Below are 7,473 nucleotides of genomic sequence, written 5' to 3' on the forward strand. Positions count from 1 at the left end.
CAAAAAGCCAGAGATATGTTTCCAAGTCTTTAGAAATAAAGTGGAAGACATTTGGTGGGGAAGAAAACAACATATGCAAGCATGTAATAGCTGACACCCTGAAAATGATTCAAATCAGAGGTGTCAGTTTTAAACAATTCCTTATTTTGTCAATCCTGAAAATTTGAAGTTTAACACATCACATTTAAGAGGAGTGCAATTGTATTAAATGCAAAACTTCTGTGCTTTTATTGTTTATTTATTATAACACTTTGCAATCTGAACATGGCAAATGGAGACACTTAGGAATGATTTTGGGCACCCAGATGCGAGAAGCCTGTCCACACTCTGTCTGCCTCTCAGACCACCTGGCTCCCTTTGTCACCGGTCTGCTTTTGAATTCTCTCCTTGGTTTACCTCTAGGCTTCTTCCTTGGGCTTGTGTTGGCCAGCCTTCATTCCAAGTGGAAGATACACCCCCTGAGTTTACAACTCAGGAACAGAAGAGCTGAGTGTCTCTAAAGCACTGGCGAAGTTTACAAGCCAAAAATCATGCCTGTTTGAAGAACTGCCTGGAGAAGAATTCTAAATCTCTGATGCTTCATCTTGAGGGTCTGATGGAGGATATGTTGCCAACCGTTTGCATGATAAACAGCTGATTACCATAATTCAGAACCCCCTGCATTCTAGGTCAGGAGTGACTTCTAAAGACTTAAAAAGAAGGCTTAAGATGTAAGAGAAGGAAACACCAACTTCCTCCCATCATCTGTCTTGGGTTGAAGGTAATAAACATTTATAAATTTGGGCTAAAAATACATGCCCCTCTTTAGTTCATGTACAAGCCTTAAAATAGCTGCTGGCCTGACACCTTCCCCCTCCTCCCTCCCTCCTCCCTGCCCTGTCCCTTCACTCTGCATTGAGAGGTAGAGCAGCTGAAACCTCAGGGGATCCAATTGCTCTGGCCACTGTGATCACCAGCCAGTCCTGCAGGATCCCAATGGCCCAGCAGTCGGGTCCAGACCGGCCGGTAAAGACTGCAATTCCAATGGAATTTTGAGCAAAAATAGATCTGCTCCTGGGTCATCTGGAACCATATAGGCTTTGAGTTTTAATGCAAATTGATGAAAGCCAGGGTGTTCCTCGCTCATTTCGATGTCATGCTCCAGGAGTGTTCAGAGGAGTGATACACCACATGGTCCCCAAATTGAGACTCTTATCTCCTCTCATCTACTCTGCATTTCAGGATGTGAGTGAACTCATCACACAGGTTCTTCCGTGTTGATACACGGTTTCCACACATGTATCCAGGGTTTTATTTAACTGCATATGGGTGCGTGCTCAGTTGCTTCAGTCGTGTCTGACTTTTTGTGACATCATGGACTGTAGCCTGCCAGTCTCCTCTGTCCATTAGATTCCCCAGGCAGGAATACTGGAGTGGGCTGCTATGCCCTCCTCCAGGGGATCTTCCTGACCCAGGGATCAAACCTGTGTCTCCTCATAGGCAGATTCTTTTCTGCCAAGCCACCAGGGAAGCCATTTAACTGCATCACACAGATGCTATTTTAGCAGTGGCAGCTGACAGGTAACCGAGCTTCGCCCAGGTGGCTCTCAGTGCAGTTTCTGCTAAGGGATGAGGCAGGAAACCGGTGCACAGAGATCTCAGCACTGTCAGATGCCACTTCTGTGGCGCTGGAGCAAGCCTGGTCCCGAAACCTGGGCATACACCGATTAGCAAGCTCTGGAAACTGCCATGCAGCCGGGTGGGACAGCACAGGCTCAGGTGCCGCAGACCTGCTGCACGTCAACCTTGATTTGGCACAGGAATTCTTTTAACCTTAAAAAGTCACTTTGTATGCAGTGAGGCATGGTAACATTCTGACAGGTGGGGACAAGATCTGATTACAGAGCAGGATTGGCCCTCTAGTACCGCGTGCCCTGCCGTTTCCACAGGGAGCCGTTGGGCTTGCTGTCTCCAGCTGGATGGGGGGAGGGGAGCGTCTTGAAAGGATCTTGGCGTCTGTGATGCTGGGAGAGGTTGTCCTCCTCCATACCCATGTTCTGACTCAGGCAGTTACAAAGTTCTGGCAAGATGAAGACAGGAAGCCATTGTTTCCTTTTCTCTTCTGAACAGAGTAGTGTCAGCCACACAGACAACGTACTGTGCAATGTGGCCTCCTCGCCCAGGTTGCTGTCTGCAGGTAGGAGCTGGATTTGCTTGGATAGTGGGGACCATCAGAGAAGACCAAGGATTCTGCATCTTACCCTGCAGGAGGCAGTCTCTGTGCTCAGTGACATTTACCTCCTGATGTTAAAGCCCTTGTAATAGCCTCCTTTTGAGGGGACAATGGACCTAGTCCCTTGCTCCTAATAAAGAGAATATGGGGTGGGACTTTCCTGGTAGTCCAGTGGTTCAGATTTTACCTTCCGTTGCAGGGCATGCAGGTTCAATCCCTGGTTGGGGAGCTAGGCCAAAACACCAAAACATAAAACAGAAGCAATATGTAACAAATTCAATAAGGACTTGTAAAAAATGGTCCACATCCAAAAAAAAAAAAAGAGAGAGAGAGAATATGGGAAAAGTGATGTCATGTTCAAGATTAGGTTACAGAAAGGCTGTGGTCTTTGTCTTGGGTACACTCTTCTGCATGGTCCTTCTGTCCATGCTGAGGGGAGTCATTGGCCATGATGTAAGCTGACCAAGAAGTAGTCCATGTGGGAAGGAACTGAGGGAAGCCTCCAGCCAATAGCCAGTGAGGAGTTTGAACTCTCAACTCAACAGCCTGTGTGGCTGAATCCCACCAACCATGCTGGTCAATATGGAAACTGGGAGACTGAACCTTGTACCCCATCAGATGAGACCACAGCCCTGGATGGCTGCATGACCATGCCCTCAGGAGAGACCTGGCTCAGATGCACCCAGGAAACCGTTCCAGGTGCTCATCCACAGAAAGTGTGATTTCACCTGTGCATGTCACTCTAAGTGTTACGTTTGGGGGTAATTTGTCACACAACAAGAGATAACTGATACGTAGCCTGGGGCACAGCACCCTGATCGGAGATAGAAAAATTTCAATTGTGTGATACAAGGTTTGCCCAGAATTCATCCTACAGATATTTCACAGGGCAGCACGGAAGACTCAACTATTATCCCACTTAATAATTCTAATAATTTACTCCACTAAAAGCTTTTTATTAATTAACAAACCATCCCCAGATGACCCGCTTTCCTTTTTGTTGTTGTTGTTGTTCATATTCTACCCACCCTTTGGTAGAAGTAGACAATCATCAGAGAACCAGAGCAAAAGCAGCTTGAGGAAAGAGACATGGGGACTTATTCATACAAAGTGAATAATCAGAAAAGTTGGCAGGTCTGATTCAGACAGTGACTGAATAATGCAACTAGATCCCGCTAGGTAAAGCAAAGCTGGGACAGTAAGACAAGAGTTTGTGTGTGTGTTTGGTATATATGTCCATTTGGGTAACATTTCTGTCTTCTTGTTTAATAATTTTGGAAAATTGAGAGGTTCAAGTTCAAATTAGAGGAACAGAGTCTTTAGAATTGAGGAAAAATCAATTAAAAATCAATTGTGTTCATGCTCAGTCATTTCCAACTCTTTGCAACCGTTTGAACTGTAGCCTGCCAAGTTCCTCTGTCCATCGGATTTCCTAGGCAAGAATACTAGAGTGGGTTGCCATTTTCTCCTCCAGGGGATCTTCCCAACCCAAGGATTGAAACTGAGTCTTTTGCATCTCCTGCTTGGCAGGTGAATTCTTTACCACTGAGACACCTGGGAAGCCACAGAAACCAACACAATATTGTAAAGCAATTATGCTTCAATTAAAAATAAAAAAATTTAAAAAACCCAGTTAGTCTAAGGATTTCAAAATATTTTCCCCCAGAAGTATCTTACAAAGATAAAATCTTAAGTAAACTCTAATATGTTAAACAAAAAATATGGTATTTTGTTAACATAAATTTATTTACACATTGGAAAAGACTCTGATGCTGGGAAAGATTGAAGACAAAAGAAGAAGGGGATGACAGAGGATAAGATGGTTGGATGGCATCACCAACTCAAGACACATGAATTTGAGCAAACTCCAGGAAATGGTGAAGGACAGGGAAGCCTGGCATGCTACAGTCAGTCCATGGGGTTGCGGAGTCAGACACTTACACATTCAAATCCATAACACTGACTCATAAAATCAATCACTGAGATCTATAGAATGAATACAGAGTTTAGGATTAGGACTTATGGGTCTCAGAGGCAGTATGCCCTTTCAGTATAGCTGAACAGAATTCAAATGATGATAATTCACAAAGACAAGTAGTTTCAAATGGTAAACATTTTAAACACAACTTTTTAGCAAGTGAGGATACATATCCATTAAGCCAATTCAGAAACTTGATGGAGAAATAGTAAGGCATTTTTTATCTAACAATATCAGAGAAGTGCTGTTAGTTCTTAACTGATAGTTGTTTAATTTGATGGTGGTTGATCAAACACTTCAGCTCATGTTAATGATCACTGGGAAGGAAATACTTTTCAAATGTAACCTTGAACAATATAAAATTATATTAATTTGAAAAAATCAGACACAGAAATGCAGAGTCCTTTGTCAGATGGTCATTTGAAGTTTCTAAATACCATGATCTGCTTTGTTTTGCATGCTGAGTCCAAACTTAAGCTCTCAGTTTCAATCCTGACATTGTAATTATAATTTAAGGCATGCTAGCATAGGGGGCCCTCAGTTGCCAAATTTAGTTCTTTAAAAATATCAGCAAGATGTGCAAACAGCACAGGCCTGCTAGGTTTGAGGATTTTAGCTAAAGATACTCCTGTTACATAATAGTAATGGTGCCTCTCAGTGTAACCCGTGACTTCAGTATGAAGAGAAAATTCTGCAATTCACCACATTTATCACCATAAATATCTGAGAAGCTCGCAGTGGGAAGACAATCCTTTAATAAAAGCTGTCAATTTGTATGATGCTACCCAACACCAAAAAAAAAAGTTACTTTCTTGGTAACAACCAAGGCCTGTTATACAAACACTAGCACATATATTGGCAATAATTTTTATGGGAGCAGTTTTCCTCCACTGCTATCACTCATTACACAGACACTGCCACCTTTTTATAAGGTTATCTGTGGTGTGTTATTGGTGTTCTAAGCAGTTACAGCTCCCTTCTCCTAAAATGTCAGTGGTGAGTGTTTAATAAAATGATAAATAGCTTCTTGTTTGCTGCAAGAATACATACAAAACCATAAAAATGGAGAAACCACCAACATCCATATACTTGCCTATTCGCAATATAAAGATTTTACTTGTCTCACTCTTCAAGCCGATGGCTTCAGAACCTTGGACCTGTGTGTGTTCTCAGGTTCTACTTTAGACCCTGTCCTTGGACAGTGATAGTCAACTTATGGTACAAACTCTTCTACCAGCCTGAATCTCATTACTAACACCAATAGTACAGGATTCAGCAGCATTTTTTTTTTTTCTTTCAAAAGTTAAGTACTGCAAAGGGTCTGAGACTTTACCTGACCTGTGAGGTAATAAGTTACCTTGCATAGACTCAAGAATGCCACCAGAAGATACAAGATTCTTGGGTCAGAGACAAAGGGTTTAGTGCTCCCAGAGAGCAAGAGGTGTGGGCTTTTATCTGGACTGAAAAACCTAGAGCTCAGGGAACTTGAGCTTCTTACTACGGGCAGCAAGCCATCAAATCTGCTCACCCACTGCCCTGTTCATAGTCCTTGTTACATTAGACAGTAAACAGACCTGCCCACTGGCCTGTTAGAAGATACTACCTGTGTTTCCCAAGGCTCTTTGCCATACAACAGCTTTGAAAGGACAGTCTGGAATAAAGGTGGTCAGAGCCTCTGGTTGCAGGATGAGCAGAAACACGAGAGACCCATAACCACCTCCCAGTGCCCACCAGCCAGTGAGTTCTTCCTCTGTCAGTTCTTCTGCTGATATTTCTGTCATTTAACTTGAATGACTCTGAGGGCACCTTTTTGTATTCACATTTCAGTTTTGTCTGGGTATCTGGAGAATTTTTAAAGTACATCAGGGGAATTCTGTACTTTGAGAATTGCTTCTCCAGTTCAGACCCTTATTCCATAACATCTTACCAGTTCGGACCCTTATTCCATAACATCTTACGGAAAAACCTGAATTAACTTTTTGGCCAAACCAATACAATACAATAAGGGAGCTGAGGCATGAAGTTAAGTGGCTTGTTTGGTCACAACTATGCAAGTGTCAATCCAGGTAATGGAATAATTAATATAAATCTAAGCAGTACTAGATGACAGCCAAATACCCTTTTCTTTAATTTAGAAACAGATTGTTTAAAAGGTATTAGGGCAAAGGACTTCCCTTTATTAGGGCCAAAGGACTTAACTTGGAGTTCCCCATAAGCAATGTCTGAGATTGGGATTACAGCACAAGGTTATTTGGGAGTGGAGCCCAGGAAACATTATCAGGGGAGCAGCAGAAGGAAGGGATGACAGAAGGTTTTTTTATGAAACAAGTTACTACTGCAGACACCTGGAGGGTCATCGCACTGGGAACCCTGCGAGCCAGTGGAACACACGCTCTGGCTATCCCACCCAAGGGAAGACGGAGCTGGTCTGTTTGGCAGACAGTTTCCATCAGTCAGTGGCTGGAGGACTCTGGGAGGTGTCCTATCCTAGTACCTCGAACCTTCACTTGGAGAGAACAGACTCTGAGCCAGGGAGAGCCTGGAGCACCATGCCGCTGGCTGCAGAAGCGGGGTCCACAGGCAGGGACAGGGTGCTTTCCTGGATGTGAGTGGATGCCAGCTGTGTCTGCTACCCTCAGCACAGCCAGCCTTCATGGATAGTATGCACCTGTGTGCATCTGCTCTAGTCTAACTCTCCATCTCTGCATTGGGGTAAGTTCCTCAAATCTGATAGGGAGAGTGGTAGATGATGATAACAGGAAAGGATTAAAGAATACAGAAAGTGCTGATCAAGGTGAGGAGGGAATGCCTCAGTTCAGTTCAGTTCAGTTGCTCAGTTGTGTCCGACTCTTTGCGACCCCATGAATCACAGCAAGCCAGGACTCCCTGTCCATCAACAACTCCCGGAGTTTACTCAGACTCATGTCCATAGAGTCAGTGATGCCATCCAGCCATCTCATCCTCTGTCATCCCTCTTTCCTCCTGCCCCCAATCCCTCCCAGCATCAGAGTCTTTTCCAATGAGTCAACTCTTCGCTTGAGGTAGCCAAAGTACTGGAGTTTCAGCTTTAGCATCATTCCTTCCAAAGAAACCCCAGGGCTGATCTCCTTCAGAATGGACTGGTTGGATCTCCTTGCAGTCCAAGGGACTCTCAAGAGTCTTCTCCAACACCACAGTTCAAAAGCATCAATTCTTTGGTGCTCAGCTTTCTTTATAGTCCAACTCTCACATCCATACATGACCACTGGAAAAACCATAGCCTTGACTAGATGGACCTTAGCTG

The sequence above is a fragment of the Bison bison genome, unplaced genomic scaffold (genome assembly GCF_000754665.1).
Source record: "Bison bison bison isolate TAMUID 2011002044 unplaced genomic scaffold, Bison_UMD1.0 scf7180017864020, whole genome shotgun sequence".
Taxonomy (NCBI): domain Eukaryota; kingdom Metazoa; phylum Chordata; class Mammalia; order Artiodactyla; family Bovidae; genus Bison; species Bison bison.